A 17,830-nucleotide genomic window follows, 5' to 3' on the forward strand; every position below is an offset into this window, starting at 1 on the left:
GTGGCAAGCGAGGTTGTCAAATGGGGCGAAACTCACTTAACAAGGGTCTCACGCAGCAACACAAATTCGGGGCTCAATTGTGGTCATAAATCGAGGATTACCTGCCATCTAAGTTGCCCCATTATTAGAGAAGCATTGGATATAGATGGTATTCCGGAGATGTAGACTGAATTCTAAGGTTCTCAGCTATAGCAGTTCTAGCTCAGGAATCTGGAAATTACCATCTGGATGGTAGCCAGGTCGAAAAAAGACTGGGTTAAAGAAATGGATAAAGTGATAAATAAGCTGAAGACTCCTGTTGTGGCCTGTCAGCAGCCTGTGCAGCTAGTAGCTGATTCCGACAGCGAGGAGGCTGGTGTGGTGTTGTGCCAGCAGCCTGTGCAGCTGGCACTCGAGTCAGACAATGAGGAGGCTGGAGAAGATGTGGTGCCAGAGGCGGGGATTCAGCCAGAGCCTTCAGAACCTCCAGAAGCTCCTTTAAGTGAAGAGGATGAAGAGGAGGAGCCTCTTCTCGATGCACGGGCGCACAGAGCTGCCAAAAGGCAGGAGTGGCTCCTCAGGAGGAGGTCTCCTCAAGAGTAAGGCTTGGGGCCAATTGGCCACTCCCTTAGCCTATTTAAGGAGGAACGCTGACTGAAGCAATTTGCAGGGAACAACTTTGTTCACATACCTTCGTGTCTTGTCTTGCTTATCAGCTTCCTGCAAATTGCTTCTGGGCATTCTGCCAACCACAGTAAGCTTTCAGTTATTATTCTTTGAATTCTTGGCAGCTGTTAATGAAGTTAATTAACAGCCGTTGTTGTAAAAAACTGGTTTATTTAGTAAACTAAGGTTTGAACGGACTTTGTATGTCCGCGTTCTTTGGGGTCCGTAGCTGGGGCAGAACAACTCCTGGTTTTTTGGAATTAGGGTGGCTGAAGATGCAAATCTAGTTGTCAGTCATCCCAATAATCCAAGAACTACGTATTCTGAGTACTGGTAGTCCTTGATGTACGACTGACCACATTTGAATCCAAAATTTCTGTTACTAAGCAAGACACTTGTTAAGTGAGTTTCGCCCCCTTTTATGAATTTTCTTGCCACACTTGTTAAGTGAATCACTGCAGTTGTTAAGTGAGTAGCTTGGTTGTTAGGTGAATCTGGCTTCCCCATTGACTTTGTCAGAAAGGTGAATACATGACCCCAGGACTCTACAATTGTCATAAATATGAATCAATTGCCAAGCATCCGAATTTTGATTAGGTGACCATGGGGGAATGCAGCAATGGCCGTGTGAGAAATGGACACAGGGGAAAAGAGCCTTGTTAGTACAGTGGTCTAAAGCACCCTGTTATTAACATCAGCTACCTGCAATTACTGCAGGTTCGAATCTCGCCAGGCTCAAGGTTGACTCAGCCTTCCATCCTTTCTAAGGTAGGTAAATTGAGGACCCAGTTGTGGGGGCAATAAGCTGACTTTGTAAAAATATACAAAAGGATGAAGGCTATTGCTTAACGCATTGTAAGCTGCCCTGAGTCTCCGGAGAAGGGCGGCATATAAATCAAATTAAAAAAAAAAAAGTCGCTTTTTTCAGGGCCGTTGTAACTTTGAACGGTCACTGAATGACCTCTTGTTAAGTCGAGGACTGACTGTGCAGCATTTCCGCGAATCTTTCCACAGATCTCAGGCATCCGCGCTGGAGAAGATGCTCAGGAATGAGATGTTTAGGATTCCGCATTGGAATGAGGTTTGGTGGTGTGCAGAACAATATGGAGTCTGGCCAAGTCAAGGCATTGATGAAGTTTCTCGGGGAACTTGCCAAAGGCAGATTGGACGAGGAGCAACCTCCCCGTCCCCTTCACTGCTCAGCATTTGCTATAAAAGGAAGTCTCTTGCTTTTTAATTCCATCTCGTCCAGCTTCAACCCAGGGTTTCTGCAGCCAGTCACTTAACAGAGATGTTCCAAGTTTTGCTCTTGCCCTCGCTTGGCCCAATTCCTGGCTTTGCCTTCTCCCACTCCCTGTTTGCTCCATCGATTCCATTATAAAGGGACTGCACTAGCCTCTTTATCAAATGAACGCTCTCTCTTTTAAAAAAAAAAAGAGAGAGAGAGGGAGAGGGAGAGAGCCAGAGGAAGAGAACAGCTTCAAGAAAACAAGTCTGGAACTTTAAATCCACACCCTGCTACAACAACAGCAACAAGATTTGTGGATTCAGAAGCAAACCTCCTAAGCATCTTTCCTACCGCTGTGTCCAAGTATGACGCCAAGATTCAATTACAGCAAAGTTCCATCCTTTTCTTTTTTCTTTTTCTATTTTAGAAATACTTGCCTTTTGCTCATGAGTGCCCAGCCAATCAATCTCTCTCTCTCTCTCTCTCCGTATCAGATTCCTAGGAAGCCCATCAAAAATTTAAGAATCCGATGCAACCTGATGTCTATGCTTATTTGTTTTCATTTTGGGATGGGAGTGGGGGAAGAGAGACAACCTTTTGGATATTAATCAAGATCTGGATTTGTGGGGTGGTCAAAAAAGTCAAAATGGTAGCCAGAATAGCACAACCGAAGTCCTGCCCTTTTTAACAGGAGTGTGACGCACAAAAAAAAGGGGGGGGGGCAGGGCTTCAATTGTGCAGTCTTGGTAGCTTCCTCCCCCCCCCCAGATGTTCTGTTTAAGAATTCCCTATGAAAGCAACACTGCTAAGCGTCCTCTGGAGATAGCTCTCATTTCATGCCTACAAAATTCATTTTATGGCACTTCTAATGTAAGAGATTTTCATTATTGGGCAAAAAATATAGAATTGCCCTCCTTCCTGGTAATTTAGGCCTACATCTCCAGAAATAAAATTAACACACCCATCAAAGATTTTGGATTTTCACACCAGGATGGTGTGCATTGAAGCAACAAGATTATTTCTGTGTGTATGTGCATCTCTGTGTTCTAATAAGGATGCGTAGTGATTTTATATATATATATATTTATATATATGTATATGTATATATATATATACACACACACATACATACATACACATACACCTCTAGCATCTCTCTCATCTATCGCTATCTATCTATCTATCTATCTATCTATCTATCTATCTATCTATCTATCTATCTATCATCTATCTATCTATCTATCTATCTATCTATCTATCTATCTATCTATCTATCCCCTCTCTCTACCTGTCTATATAATATTTTATTCTAGTCCATCTGCACACAGAGCAGGAAGAATGGCGTCCTCAGACACAAGTCGGTGCTGATATTCTGAAAGAAGAAAAGTCCTGTAAAGTTACAGATCTAAATGAGATCCATGCTTTACTTAGGGACACTTCTGCAAAACTCTCTAGTGCAAATGGTCCTCGACGCAGAGAAGAGAAAGAAGCAACCTTACCGTCTTTCAGATTTAACTCCTGCCTCCTACCTTTCCTCTTTTTTTTTTTTTTTAACTCCTGCTTTCCCTTCTCTGGGCAAGTCTCCATCTCCCAGGGGTGATGGGTAGCCTAGGAAGTGGGGAAGGGGGATTTCCTTCTCAGACCACCTGCAAAGCAGTCAAGACCCCTCCCCCCCCGAAAGAGGCTCCATGGCAGAATCCCTTTGCCCCCCCCCCCTTGGGGGAAACCACTTGCACACGTCCACGCAAAGCTTCTTAAAGGATGCTAGTTCCCCCCACCCAAAAAAAACCCCGTTTGTACGTGCATGCTTCCCCCTTCACCATGCCCACAAGGTTATTATTATTTGTTCTGCATCTTTTTAAAAAGAGAGAAACAAACGAAAGGTACACCTCTAATGTCCAAGCTTTGCAACATCAGCTCCGTACTGGTGAAGGTTAAACACGCCCAACTCTTCTGCAGTGCCCGGCAATCTGCTCGCCCCCCCCCCCCAGCTCTCTTTTCCCAGAGCATCACTTACAGTCCTGGTGGAGATGCTCCCATCCTCTCTGCTTGGAGGTGGCTGGGGGGGGGGTTCAGGGGCCTTTGGGGTTGTGCTCTGCAGCCTTGCCATGAAAGCTGCCTCGCTTACCGGCACCGGGCTCGACTTTGCCACGGAAAACTCCCAGTTCATCCTCACTGCCTCCTGCATTCTGTTCCTTTGCTAGCCGGCTGGTAGGAGCAGTGGCAAACCACTCGCAGTTCAGCTTGAGAAGTTCCTTCCTTGTAATGAAGGGGAGGGATTTATCTCTCTCTCTCTCTCTCTCTCTCTCTCTCTCTCTCTCTCTCTCTCTCTCTCTCTCTCTCTCTCTCTCTCTCAGAGATGTGCATGGGTTGTGTGTTTGTATAGTCACAGGCGCACCCACACACATCCATTGGGCCATAGAGGGACCTGCTTGCTGTGCTTTGCAGGGTTTGTCAGGTGCAAAGCAGCCATGGATTTAAAAAATGAAGGTCGTTTTGCCTCCCCATCTCTAAAGCACGGGAGAGTTCCCTTTCCGACTTCTCCTGCACCCCCAACTTTAGAGAGAGAGGGGGGGGGAAATATTAGTTCCGCCTATCTTTGTCCACGCAGCCCCCTAGCCAACACCCCCTTCCTTTCCGCCCAACAGCCAATGGAAGTTTGTACAGACTTAAAAAGGGGGCTAATGGACGCCTTGAAGCTTTATTTATCAGCAAAGGTTTGGCGCAAAGGGGTAAATTCCCTTTACATTTTTATCCACGCTTGCCAGGAAATAACTTCTATACCTTCCTAGCCTAGGCACCTCTGAAGGGCCGGGGAATTATGCGCTCTGCGCACCATTGCAAATAGCCAAGATCTGGGCGGAACTGGTGCCAAAGAACAACGAAGTTGGTGACAAATGGATCCTGGATCTGCTAGAAGGCAAAATATTTTTTTGCTTAGGGCAGTAGCTTCATTCTGCTTGTGGCATGTGAAAGTTGGACAAGTTGGAATTTGCAAGGCCTACCTCCAAGAGGCCTGGAGTCTATGCTTAGGGTAGGACTACGGCAGGGGTGAAATGCTCCCGGTTTGGACCAGATCGCCTGATCCAGTAGCGGGTGGTTTGGAGAACCGGTAGCAAAAATCCCTGCCCCCCCCCACATGCCCAGCTGAGCCGCACAATCATCAGAGACTTTTTTTTTTTACTTTTAAAAGCATTTTTTCTATGACGTCAAAAAATGCTTTTAAAAGTAAAAAAAAAAAAAGGCCCTGATGATTGTGTGGCTCAGCTGGGATCATCAAAGGCTTTTAAAAGAAAAAAAATTCTTTTTTTCTTTTAAATGCCTCTGATGATCCAAGCGGAGTCGCCTGATCGGCAGAGGCTTTTTAAAAAAAGCCTCTGCCGATCAGCCAACTCAGCTTGGATCGTCAGAGCCTTTTGAAAGCATTTTTTTTACAACCTCTTCGCTGAAGAGGTTGTAGAAAAAATGGTTTTAAAAGTTTTTTTAAAAAAATTGGCCACGCCCACCCAGTCACATTACCCCCCCAAGCCACACCCACAGAACTAGTAGTAACAAATTTTAGATTTCACCACTGGACTACAGGTAGTTCTCCACTTACAACAGTCATTTAGTTGTTCAAAGTTATGACAACCCTGAAAAAAGTGACTTATAGCTGTTCTTCATCCTTACAGCCGTTGCAGCTTCCCCATGATCACATGATCAAAATTCAAACCCTTGGCAACTAACTCATATTTATGACGGTTGCAGTGTGCTGTCATAAGTGCGATCGACTTTTGCGGCCTTCTGATAAGCAGAGTCACTGGGGAAGCCAGATTTACTTAGCAACCGTGTTACTAACTTAATAACGGCAGTGATTCGCTTAACAACCCTGGCAAGAGAGGTTGTAAAGTGGAGCAAAATTCACTTAGCAAATGTTTCGCTTAGCAACAGAAATGTTGGGCTCAATTGTGGTCGTAAGTTGAGGATTACCTGTACCAGGTGTCTGGCAAACCAGGAGCTCACATTCTCCTTTTTGTCCTTGTCTCTTCCATCCATCAGGCATATCCTTAAAATCAAATATTGACAAGCTTCCTGAGTACTTTTTATTTATTTATTTTTAAAAATGGGGCTGGTTTTACCACAGAAGTGATTCAAACTTTCATGCCTTGCAACTTCATAAATTGCCTGCTTCTTTCTTTCCCTCATCTATCAATAGCCTAGATTTACATTTTGTTCACTTTCTGATTCCAGCAAGCAGCTTCAATCCAGACTCTTTAAATCTATGATCGCGGGTGTCTGGAGATCACATGGCACATTTGTAGGGTGAAATTTGAAAAATGTCTGGTTGTCAATTCTATATTATTGCTAGCATATGTTGTCGAAAATAAATATTTGACGGAGGGAACATTGTGATTGAAAAACCAATCTTTCTGATGCTGGAAAAAGTAATTTCATATACATGTAGGCCCTAAGTATATTTCTTTTACAGTTGTTTTGGCTACGGTTTTTATAATGGTATGTGGGAATGATTTTGGGAGATGGGGGTGCAGGGGGCAGAAAGAGATGCTGCTTAGGGAATGATCAGATCAATTGAGGGGAGCCTACAGCTGCGTAACAGGCAGAGGAAAAGAAAAAACTCAGAAAGGAATGTGTCCCAAACTTAACAGGCTGTCACAAGAGATGGTGAGAGATTTGTAGTTTCACCTCTTGTAAGATTCTACTAAGGTAGACTTAATAGTAGGATTAGCCAGTGGTGGGTTTCAATTTTTTTTACTACTGGTTCTGTAGGTGTGGCTTGGTGGGCATGGCAGGGAAAGGATACTGTAAAATCTCCATTCCCTCCCCACTCCAGGGGAAGGTTACTGCAAAACCCCCATTTCCTCCCAATCAGCTGGGACTCGGGAGGCAGAGAATAGATGGGGGCGGGGCGAGTCAGAGGTGGCATTTACAGGTTCTCCAAACTACTCAAAATTTCCGCTACCGGTTCTCCAGAACTGGTCAGAACCTGTTGAAACCCATCTCTGGGATTAGCCCATCTAGTTGTGTTTCCTGTTTGGTCTACCTGGGAAGGCTGATATTTTTGTCAGGGATGCCAAGAAAGGTAATGAATCTCCTTCCTCCTCTTCCCCAAATTGTTCTCCTTTTCAATTGTCCATGTCCTCTTTTGCTTGTTCAGGGATCTACAATAGGGATCCAGGCTATTATCTAAAGGTATGGAGATGCTTAGTTGGAAGTTGTTTTGTAAATTGCTTGTGTAACCCCTTGGATTCCATGATACTGGCCTCCTTATCATGGAATCCAAGGGGGTACACAAGCAATTTAAATGGAGTCGTAGTCCTAAGAACAACATCTCCAGTTTTTGAGGTCTTTGAGGCTCTTAAGCAAGAATATATTCACTCTTCTCATCTCTTACAACCTCTTAAGCAATGAAATACTGGGATTCTTTAGTTTTCTTCCTTTTTTTTTTTACCCACCCTTTCCTATTATAAATGGTGACTGCTCATCCACTCATTTTCAATTATTCTATTAACCATCTCAACCCATGCTCAACCCAGTCCTCCCATTAGTCTGCTCTGAGCCAACACTTTTTTTTTGGAAAACAGAACATTTCCCCCCACCCCACCCCCTTGGTTTTCTCCTCTCAAGCATGAAATCCTACAGCCAGCCTAAAAATTCATGGAAACGGGGAAAAGAGACGTGTAGAAGTGTACAGATATGTAGAGGACCTTATCTTACTGCACTGAACTAAAATTGAATTCTCAATCTAAGATGTTTTAGAATAGGGGGATTGTAGTTCCCCCCTATTTTAGTATCCCTGTAGGAAAAGAAGAAGGTACCATCTTTTCCCTTAGTTTCACTCCAACCTTCTCCACCCTCATGCCCTTCAGATGTGCAATCTCCAGCATCCTCGACTGATCCCCATACTGGCTTCATGGTACGGGCCCTACACAGGGGTGGGGCTGCTGGGAATTCACAGGGGTTCGGGAGAACCTCTAGCTAAGATTCTGTGCAGTTCGGAGAACCCCCAAATCCCACTCCTGGCTACTGTATCCTTCCCCTGGAGTGGGGTGGGAATGGAGATTTTACAGTATCCTTTCCCTGCCACACCCACCAAGCCAGTGGTGGGTTTCAAAATTTTTTACTACCGGTTCTGTGGGCATGGCTTGGTGGGCGTAGCAGGGTATTGTAAAATCTCCATTCCCACCCCACTTCAGGGGAAGGTAACTGCAAAATCCCCATTTCCTCCCAATCAGCTGAGACTTGGAAGGCAGAGAATAGATGGGGGGCGCGGCCAGTCAGAGGTGGTATTTACCGGTTCTCCGAACTACTCAAAATTTCCGCTACCGATTCTCCAGAACTGGTCAGATCCTGCTGAAACCCACCTCTGCTGCAGGTGCCACAGACAAGAGGCTATTTGTACGAATCAGTTCTCAGGCACAAGCCGATAGCCTGAGAACGCAACAATCCTTTAGGAAAACAAAGAGAGATCATCCCCTCCTATCCAAAATAAAATAGTTTCTAGCCTTTTATGACACCCAGGCAGGAGAAATAGCTACAAACATTTGACCCTTAATTTCAATATAAATAGGGCTTGCCTTTTAATGCACAGCACTAACTGGAACTCTTTCATAATGGCTCCGTTAGCTTTTCTGCAATAAACCTTAATCAGAGTTTTTGTGTCCTTGGAAGTTTGTTCTAACAGTTTCTTGTTTAGCTACCCAAGAGAAGGCTGACGTTATTGCAGTGATGGTCCCATTCAAACTGGGAAGTGGGGTAAATAGTATTTCAAGACTTGAGATCGCTAAGCTATGGGCAGGGCCTCCCTAAAGGCAATCATTTCTTCTGCTTAGGCCAGTCCAGCGGTCAGGAACCTGCGGCTCTGGAGCCACATGTGGCTCTTTCATCCCTCTGCTGCGACTCCCTGTCACTCAACATATGCATCACAACCGCCAATGTGCAACACCCACCGGCACACAATTTATCGAGCTTTTCAACCCCTGGTAGGCTAACCATGGATAAATCCAAGAAAAGAAAAGTTTCAGAAGAAAACAGAACATTTAATTCAACTACATAAGCTAGTTTTGTGGCCTCTCAGGAAATAGTCAGGCACGGGAAGGGTTTTGTGGCTCCCGGTGTTTTCTTTTTCTGTGGGAAAGGGGTCCAAATGGCTCTTTGAGTGTTTAAGGTTGCTGTAGGAAGTTAGCATCCACCCCTTTCCCAGAAGAATGAAATATTTTGGGAAATATTAAAAAGGCAGAATATTATGTTTCCCTGGATGAGAAATGGAGAAGCATGTTTTAAAGACAAAGCAGCTCCCACCTTCCTGCCCCCACCCTTTTGTTAATGGGCCAGAGGCAGAAACTCAATCTTTGTCAATGGACCTCATCTGCAAGACAATGGGACCCATCTATAGGACAGAAACTCACCACATGGCACCTGGGAAGATTAGATCAGCCGGCAAGGCTAGCTAAGACCCCCACCCCCTGGGAGTCTGACAACCAATCAGGATACTCTTTCTGGGCCCCAGGAAGTTCAAAGCCAGAGAGAGCATAAAACCCGGGGACTTGCTGTATCTCGCCCTCTTTTCTGTTCAGGAACTCAAACCATGTGATCCTGTCCACCATTAAACCATCTTTCCAAGCAGTCTCCATATTTCCAGTGTCTTTTTCCCCACTTGGAACAGAACCCAGAAGGATATTTCTTCCTACATTGCAGACCCCTGGGCCAGTCCTACTGCTAAATAGAGAACTGAATTCCCAGTTGATGGCGAAGACAACCTCTGGACCATGGCTTCATTGTACCAGTGCTTCCTCTATGGTGGCATCAAATGCAAAGACAGTTATGGACCCTTTTCAGAAAGGCTGCCAATATTCCATCTGCCTGTCAAGCAGGAGTTAGTCTGGCATCAGCTCTGAACTAGGCCAAACGTAGCTTCAATATGAATCAGTTCAGAGGGGGTGCCAATGCCAGCTTCGAAAGGAGAAGAGAAGTCAAGAGTTGTCAAGTGGCATCATCTTTCTTTGAAGGCATTAGGAGGCTGGATCTACTACCAGCTTCATTCTCATCGTGTAAAGGCAGTTTTGGGAAGGGAAACGTTGTTTTCTACTCCTAGCCTCAGTATTTCTAGCCCTGGAGATTTCAGCATGGCTCCTATCTCCTCCCATCTTACCTAAACGCATGTGTTGAATTGGATCCATCTCCTCAGGAGATCCCGCTTACAACTGCCAGGTCTAATTTTCTAAAGTGTTTTGGAAGCTACCGAGTCTTTAATTTCATAGAGTTGATTTTTTTTCTGAGCGCAGAGATGCTCTGAATTGCAAAGCTGGTGGGTTCTGTTTGCTTGTTTGAACATTTATAGCAAACTTTTAAAGGCACAAGATTCACCGTGTGGGCTGCAGTCAGTGAGGCCTCACACAGTCTTCTGCAACTTGGTACATTCCAAAGGTAACAGCCCAAATTCCCAGAATTCCCAGGAAGTCTGGTCCCCCGGAAAGTCTGGGAAATGTAGTCTCCACCTCATTTTCAGGAGACTATACTGGGCAAACGTAGCTGGACCGCCCCAAATAGGAAACATTAAGGGATTGAGAGAAGATTTCGTTATAAGAGTTCCCCTTATCAGTGTTCTGTCACTCTTTAAAAAAAAAAAAAAAGATTTGCAAGCATTGTGATTTTACACAAAGGCTTAAATGCCAATCTGCTATCCTTGAAGGAAAAACTGAAGAAAAATACATGGCCATATCCAGTGGTGGAATTCAATTTTTTTTTTACTACTGGTTCTGTGGGCATGGCTTGGTGGGCGTGGCACGGGAAGGATACTGCAAAATCTCCATTCCCTCTCCACTCCAGGGGAAGGATACTGCAAAATCCCCATTCACATCCCACTCCAGGGGAAGGATACTGCAAAATTTCCATGTCCTCCCCACTCCTGGGGGAAGGATACTGCAAAATCGCCATTCCCACCCCACTCTGGGGCCAGCCAGAGGTGGTATTTGCTGGTTCTCCAAACAACTCAAAATTTCCGCTAGCGATTCTTCAGAACCTGTCAGAACCTGCTGAATAGCACCCCTGGCCATATCTTAATGTTTTACCACCAAAAATTCTAAGGATACAGATCACTGACTCTTGTCCTGGGCTGAAGGGGAGGGTGTTTCTGAAAAGACTTCTTTTTGCTTAAAACGATTCCCTTCCTATGAGAGTAACTCTTCTTATCAAAATTGAATTGGCTCTCCTATTCTATTCTATTCTATTCTATTCTATTCTATTCTATTCTATTCTATTCTATTCTATTCTATTCTATTCTATTCTATCCTATCCCATTCTGTTCTAATATTCTATTCTATTCTATTCTATTCTATTCTATTCTATTCTATTCTATTCTATTCTATTCTATTCTATTCTATTCTATTCCACTCCACTCTACTCTATACTCTACTCTACTCTACTCTACTCTACTCTACTCTACTCTACTCTACTCTACTCTATTCTATTCATTCTAAATGTCCACAGCCCCAGATTTGAACTGCACCTCCTGGCTCAAAAACCAATAGCTCCCATCCGAAGATGCCCAAACTCGACAGCAAAAATGTTTCCCTATTTAACTGGAATGGGGCATCCAATGTCAGCCAGACATGAGGAAGCAAATTCCTCCTCCTTTTCCTCACTCTGACTTGGTCCGCCTTCCACATCTCTGGATCCTCCTGAAGGGAAGCCAAGTCTGAGGATGTTCTCAGTTGAAGGACAGTCAGTTAAAGCAGGGGTCTCCAACCTTTGACAACTTTAAGCCTGGCAGACTTCAATTCCCAGAATCCCCCAGCCAACTGGCTGGGGAATTCTGGGAATTGAAGTCTTCCAGGCTTAAAGTTGCCAAGGTTGGAGACCCCTGAGTTAAAGAATTCTGATTGATGGGATCCAGGAAGAGACCTTCTCTGCCACAGCTCCCATCCTGTGGAATATTCTGCCCTCCCCCCAGGTGAGGCAGCCCCCCCCAAACTCTCAGCCTTCTGGAAAGGCGTCAAAACATGGTTCTTTGACCTTGCATGGAGAACCCAGAGGATTACGCAGCCATGGGGCTGGTTAGCACCTTGAAAGCCCTCCCTCCGCCCTTCAATTAATTTTTTAACAGTGTTTTAATCAACTTTGCCTTTTAATTTTTAAAAAACATTTTATATACTGCTTTTAAATTTTTAACATTTTATTGTACACCGCCCGGAGTCCCTCCATGAGGGAGATGGGCGGTTCCAAATAATAAATAAACGAATGAATAAATCCTCCGGCTGAACCTCTGACGATACTAAGTTTAGTAACAGTAACACAGTTGGAAGGGACCTTGGAGGTCATCTAGTCCAACCCCCTGCTCACGCAGGAGACCTGTACCAGGGATTCGAACCGCCGGACTGCTGACCTTTCCGATCGACAAGCTCAGTGTCTTAGCCACTGAGCCTTTGCAAGAGTCTCAGTCACGGGCCCTCCTTTTTTGCGTTTCAGTTTGCCAGCTTTGCAAGCCAGAGGCCCTGAAAAGTCATTTAGCATTGCTTTAAAAGAAAAGAAAAACATATTTTAAAAGAAAAAAGGAAAAAGGAAAAGAGGGACTTTTTACACCAGAAGTTAGAAAAAAAAAAAAACACGGAAACTCCTACCTCATCCTTGCTTACCCAGGAGAGCTGAAATTGACAAGGCTGGGACATACCTTTCTCCCTCTGAACTCTTCCCTCCCTCCATCGCCTTCCCCACCACCAAGCTTGCTATTTTTGGCAGGATCCTCCAAACTCCGCTCCGCCTATTAATAAGGGGAGTGAAAAATCTGTCGTGCCTCTGCTATATAAGGAAAGGTAGAAGGATCTACACAGCTAACTATACTCCGAGCCAGAGAGTGTGCACGCAGAAGCAGAAGAGAGTGGAGGGGGTAGAGGGTGGAAGAGACTCACACTTTTGGCACAAGGAATGGAAAAGAGATTGTGTCAGGACAATTCAGGGGCAGTCGCCTTGCGCACGTAGAGGGGAACAAATGCTCCGGCATCAGCTTTCAAAAATCTTTGATCGCCCACCTCTGGAAATCTCCTTTACAGTTTTCACAAACAAGCCAGGATCCATCGAGTTTGTTTCTGAAGGTGGAATCATCATCTGTCACATTGCTGAACCCAAACCTGGTCCTGAATAGAATAAAAAAAAATCCCACCCGGTCCGTTTTAGCTATGTTCTGCCCCAGCTACGGGTCCCAAAAAGTGTAGCACACACACACACAGCTCCAAAAACTCCGTTTAATACAAACAGACCCTTTTCAAAATGCAGGCTTTAACCACAAATGTCCTTATCAGCCTGCTATGAATTACAGAGATTAAACAAAGTCCGACAAGGGTTGGCAATCAGCCCAGAAACCAAGTTGTAGCAAAAAACTCACTCTCAAATTGCTCTTTGTAGGACCAAAACGTTGTTTCCAGCAACATTTGCTATCTGTGTGCGAACTTAAATAGGCTAAGGGAGTGGCCAATTAACCCCAAGCCTTACTTTCGAGGAGACCTCCTCCTGAGTAGCCACTCCTGCCTTTTGGCAGCCCTGTGTGCTTGAGCATTGGGAAGAGGCTCCTCCACTTCACTCTCTTCACTTGAAGGAGCCTCTGGAGGTTCTGAAGGCCCTGGCTGAGTCTCTGCCTCTGGCACCACATCCTCTTCAGCCTCCTCGCTGTCCAACTTGAGTGCCGGCTGCACAGGCTGCTGGCGCGACACCACACCAGCCTCCTCATCGTCGGGATCAGCCACAACCCGTGCAGGCCGCTGGTGGGCCACAACAAGCTATTGGCCAAGTTGCCTGGATGAATAAGTCAGTTCTACACCATGCTCCATGCCTCTTACTTGTATTTCTGGACAAGCGTCTAGTGTTCCTCTGAATGAGGCTTACCCAATTACTGGGTCATGTTTGTGTCATAGGAAGTGGAGGGCAGCCCGAGTTTAATCAATCTTGAAGCTGTCTATCAGGATGGGGCGAAGATGTTTGCAATCTGGCAGTCACATTTACGTGTGATTCATAGCAATAATTGGTTATTTTTGAGCTCTTCGGCCTTTCAAAAAGAGGAATAATACGCATCATCCATTCTGCAGCTACATTTTCTACCCTGCCAAAAGTAGCAGCAGGGTCCTCTCCTTATTTTCTTGTGGAATAGGGACACCAAGCTGTTTCACTGACAGCAAATAAAATCCAAAGCAAATATCAGCAAGTGCTATTCTGTAAATGAGATGTCAACCTTCCCAAGTAATCCAGGCAGGAAGCACGACTAGATGAGCTAATTCGACTTTATTGTAGGGCTATACATTAACAGAATCTTGCAAGTACGAAAGAACAAAGCTCCCACTGTCTACCATCTGAGAAGCTAGGGAGGTTCCTTTCTGAGTTTCTTTCCCTGCCTGTTATGCAGCTGCAGGCTACACCCCTTCTTATCTTTTATTTTAATGTACACTGAGAGCGTACTGTATGCACCAAGACAAATTCCTTGTGTGTCCAATCACACTTGGCCAATAAAAAATTCTATTCTATTCTATTCTATTCTATTCTATTCTATTCTATTCTATTCTATTCTATTCTATTCTATTCTATTCTATTCTATTCTATTCTATTCTATTCTATTCTATTCTGCTTGTTCCCTAGGCCAAGGGTCTCCAACCTTGACAACTTTAAGGCTTGTGGACTTCAACTCCCAACTCCAAAGCTGGTTGAGGAACTCTGGGAGTTGAAGTCCACAAGTCTTAAAGTTGTCAAGGTTGGAGACCCCTACTCTAGAGCAGTGTTTCTCAAGCTTGGCAACTTTATGCTGGCTGCAGAATTCTGAGAATTGAAGTCCACAAGTCTTGAGGTTGCCAAGGCTGGAGACCCCTGCCTTAGGCAGCATCTCTTCCCCATATCCCCAGCAGGGGTAGGTTTCACTTACCTTTGCTACCAGTTCACTCACATGCCACTTCTGCACATGCGCAGAGCGTATTTGATGATGTCCAGGTGGGTGGGTGGAGCCTCCTGCCACCGCTGCTACCAATTCGCCTGAACCGGGGCGAACCGGTAACAACCCACCACTGATCCCAAGGTCACTCCCACATACCACTACATGAGGCTAGTTACTAGCACTGCCTTAAACATTTCCTTTTTTAAAAGCAAGAGTGATAAAATAGAACCAGCAGATAAAACAAATGCAGCAAGAAATTGGATGCTTCTCAGGCGCAAATAACCAGGAGCATTCGTTGAGTCCAAAGCACAGGATTATTGCTACCTATATACAAGAATCTAGTCAACCAATGTTCAAAGCTAAATTGGTGCTAGATTAGGGTCAATAGAATTTAAGGTGTGGGGGCTGAATTTGGATCTCTTACAGCAATGCAGTAACTCCAAACTGATAACACATTTAACTCCGCCTTCCAGGTCAGCCTGCTCTTCTCCTTCATCACCCTTAGTATTAGCAATATTTCAGTTCCCAGGAGAATTTTGGAGACGCAAAATGACCACAGAGGCACATAGAAACCAGTGTTTTTCAAACTTGACAACTTTTAAGATGTATGGGACTTCAGCTCTCAGAATTGATGTTGGCTGAGGAATTCTGGGAATCGAACTCCACCCATCTTAAAGATGTCGAAGTTTGAAAAACACTGAAATAAACTTGAAATTGTTCCTTTTTAATGTCAGAGAGTATCAAGAATATCAAATATGCATGAGTCAAAAAGAGGGCTGTGAAAATATTTACAGATCCCTCACATCCTGGACATAAACTGTTTCAACTCCTACCCTCAAAACAATGCTATAGAGCACTGCACACCAGAACAACTAGACAGAAGGACAGTTTTTTCCTAATGCCATCAGTCTGCTAAACAAATAATTCCCTCAACACTGTCAAACTAGTTACTAAGTCTGCACTACTATTCTCATCTTGTCATCGTTCCCATCACCCATCTCCTCCCACTTATGACTGTATGACTGTAACCTTGTTGCTGGTATCCTTACGATTTATATTGATACTGTTTCCTGATTGCTTATTGGTACCCTATGACTATCATTAAGTGTTGTACCTTATGATTCTTGATGAACGTATCTTTTCTTTGATGTACACTGAGAGCATATGCACCAAGACAAATTCCTTGTGTGTCCAATCACACTTGGCCAATAAAAATTCTATTCTATTCTATTATTCTATTCTATATACTTTTTAAAAATGAACTGCGTGTGAAAAAAAAAAACTTAACTCAGTCTCTGCTACAGAAAGGACCTCCTAAAACAAGCTATTTGTTTCCTAAATGATACAGGTGATTGGAAAGTCCTTGCTTTGCTTTAAAAAAAAAAAGCCAACTCTTTGTATTCTGGTCTTAATCTATTGAGTTTGTGTAAAGAAGTCAAGAAGCAAAGCTAAGCGTGCTCTGGTATACAATACTGCATTATTCCTGCCCGAGGAGCCGACTGTGACCCCACCTTGGGCCAAAAAGTTCTAAAATGCACTCACTCAACCAGCAGACTTGGTTCAGTTTCTTCCCTCCATTGGTCCATCCCAAATCTTTGGCTTCCCAAATCTTTGGCTTCAGGTAGCGTCATCCTCTTCTTGCTGAAGAGGGAGGCTTGAGGCTTCAGCCTGTTTTGCTTTCTCTTGCTGAAACCAGCGTAACACATTTGCAACCGTCTCTTTCCTCCTCCTTTACGTTTCCTGGTTGGAGACCAAAAAGAACTTCCTGCTGTTGGTTCCCAGCCTGATTCATGCACAGGGATCTTAATTCAATGGTGAAATCCAAATTTTTTTACTACCGGTTCTGTGGGCCTAGCTTGGTGGGCGTGGTATGGCTTGGTGGGCATGGCAGGGGAAGGATATTACAAAATCTCCATTCCCACCTACTCTGGGGCCAGCCAGATGTGGTATTTGCCGGTTGGCCGAACTACTCAAAATTTCCTCTACCGGTTCTCCAAACTGCTCAACATTTCCGCTGCTGGTTCTCCAGAACCTGTCAGAACCTGCTGGATTTCACCCCTGTCTTAATTCCTTCGGACATTCTTTCCCAGCCTGATGTCCTCCACGTTAGGCTAGTGTCAGCACTTCAACCTGCATTTACTCTAATGCTGACATAAGAAGGAGAAGCGAAGGCATCTGGAAAGGGACGTTTGACTTTTCACCTACTTATTTTCCCTGGAGATAATATCCCCTAGGAGATGGGATGGGAGGGGGGAAATTCCTTTGAGCTGGAGTAGATTAGGGGTAGAATGACTTGGAAGATGGCCAATGAGTGCAGGGGAGTGGGGAACGGAAAGGGAGGGTTTTGGGGCTGGAAGTCAGTGTTGGCTTCGATTGGAGTCGGGTTTAGAATGTCGTGCTTAATAAATAGGAGTTTTTCTTCAAAGACTTTGAAATGCAATTTATTTGAGACGACCTTGAAACTTGACAGCTAGATTGTAACATGCCTAGCGACCATTCAAAGTTACAACAGACTTGCTCAGGGCTACTTACGACCTGGATTCTAGGTTCCAAATGGCCGGGCCCTTTCCACAGTCATGGAATCATATTTTAGGTGTTCAACAACCAGCCTGCATTTACAGTGATTTGCAGTGTTCCGTCATCATTGGACCATGATTCCTGTTATTTTTGCCAGAAACCGACATTTATTTCTGGTGTCTGGCAAAAAAAAAAGAAAAAAAAGAAAGCCTATTGCACACAATGGATTCAGTTAACCATGACACTCACTTAATGACCATGAATTTGCTTAATAACTGCCATAACTAAGTCTTAAAATGAGGTCAGTCACATAATGACAGCCACCTAACAATTGGGTTATGACAACTTAAGACGGTAATTCTGGGTTCAATTATGGTCATAAATCAAGGCCTACTTGTATTCAGTGTTGGATGTCAACCTTTCAAAGCACCAAGGGGGCACGATGGCTCAGAGATTAAAGATGCTGAGCTTGTCAGCTGGAAAGCTAACAGCCTGGGTTCGAGACCCAAGCGCTGCACTCCTGCCCACCTATC

At 44.5% G+C, this 17,830-nt stretch overlaps 1 long non-coding RNA gene across 2 annotated transcripts in view; it reads right to left on the minus strand.

Annotated features, from left to right (window-relative positions):
* The window catches only part of LOC139321296 (uncharacterized), a 29,606-nt gene extending 17,044 nt beyond the window's left edge, over nt 1-12,562 (minus strand). For both annotated transcript variants that reach the window (XR_011600768.1, XR_011600767.1), the window contains exon 1: nt 12,490-12,562. This is a non-coding gene — a long non-coding RNA (uncharacterized lncRNA). The remainder of the gene's footprint in view (nt 1-12,489) is intronic.
* Between the last annotated feature and the right edge of the window lie 5,268 nt (nt 12,563-17,830).

The sequence above is a fragment of the Pituophis catenifer genome, unplaced genomic scaffold (assembly GCF_029215685.1).
Source record: "Pituophis catenifer annectens isolate HBS135680 unplaced genomic scaffold, rPitCat1.0.hap2 SCAF_9, whole genome shotgun sequence".
Classification (NCBI taxonomy): Eukaryota; Metazoa; Chordata; class Lepidosauria; order Squamata; family Colubridae; genus Pituophis; species Pituophis catenifer.